The following is a 1231-nucleotide window of genomic DNA, read 5'->3' as shown; positions in this document are numbered from 1 at the left end:
TTCTTCTTTGAATGTTTTTTCGAATACCACTCTATCCAAGCTTTCTTATCAAGGAGCTCCGATGAGATTCAGCGGGGTTGTTGTGAAGGTCTTCGATGGCTCAAAGAAGACTGTAATTGGGGAGGTTGATCTCCCAATGAAGATAAGTATGTGCTTATTTCAGATCACTTTTCAAGTGATGGATATTCATACCGCCTATAGTTGTCCCTTAGGACGTCCATGGATTCATGAGGTTGGAGTAGTGACATCGACTCTCCATCAGAAGCTGAAATTTGTGAAGAGTGGGAAGTTAGTGATCGTGGGTGGCGAGCAGGCCATGTTAGTGAGTCAGGTCTCTTCATTTTCATACATTGATGCAGACGAAGTTGAGGGAACATCATTTCAAGCTCTTTTTGTTGATAATATTGTTGTTAAGAAAAATGAGAAATCCATGGAATCTTTGAAAGATGCATAACATGTGGTGAAGAATGGTCAATCTACTAAGTGAGGACAAGTTATCGAGCTTTCCGAGATCAAGAACACGACCGGTATGGGCTTTTCACCTGGTTCAACCCAAAGAGATTTGAAGCGAGTTCAGGAAGTGTTTCATAGTGCTGGCTTTTTTTCATTCTAAGGATCAGTCTGCTGCCGCCATCCTAGAGGACGATGAAGAGCAAGAAGCGTTAAACTTTTTGACGCATGGATTAATATGCCAAAATTGGATTGTTGTTGATGTTCCTTCCATTATTCACTTATCGATGTAATATGTTCTTTTGTTGTTATTTTCAAAAATCCTTTCACTATACCCAAAGTGAAAGTGAATCTATGTGGGCTTTGTTTCAGTTTTTTATAATCATTAATAAAATGTTATTTCGTCTATTCGTACTATGTTTTCTCTTTTAGCTTTTTTCTACAAAAATGGTAACATAAAAAACCAAGATAATAATTACTTTTATATCTGCATCACAATGTGCGTTTATCTGTTCATATTCTAAAATCAAGCATGAAATTATTGTGCAGATTAATTGTAAAACCCATTGAAAACAATAACCCTATGCCCTTTCCCAACTTTGAATTTCCTGTGTTCGAAATGGAAGAAGAGGGTGCTGAAGAGATTCTTGATGAGATTTATCGGTTGCTTGAGAACGAGGAGAAGACCATCTAACCTCATAAAGAACCGTTGGAAGTAATTAATCTGGGTTCCAAGGAGAGCAAGAAAGAAGTCAAGATTGGGCTATATCTTTGTTCAGAT

The sequence above is a fragment of the Lathyrus oleraceus genome, chromosome 7 (assembly GCF_024323335.1).
Source record: "Lathyrus oleraceus cultivar Zhongwan6 chromosome 7, CAAS_Psat_ZW6_1.0, whole genome shotgun sequence".
Taxonomy (NCBI): Eukaryota; Viridiplantae; Streptophyta; class Magnoliopsida; order Fabales; family Fabaceae; genus Lathyrus; species Lathyrus oleraceus.
Note: the sequence above shows the minus strand (reverse complement) of the source record.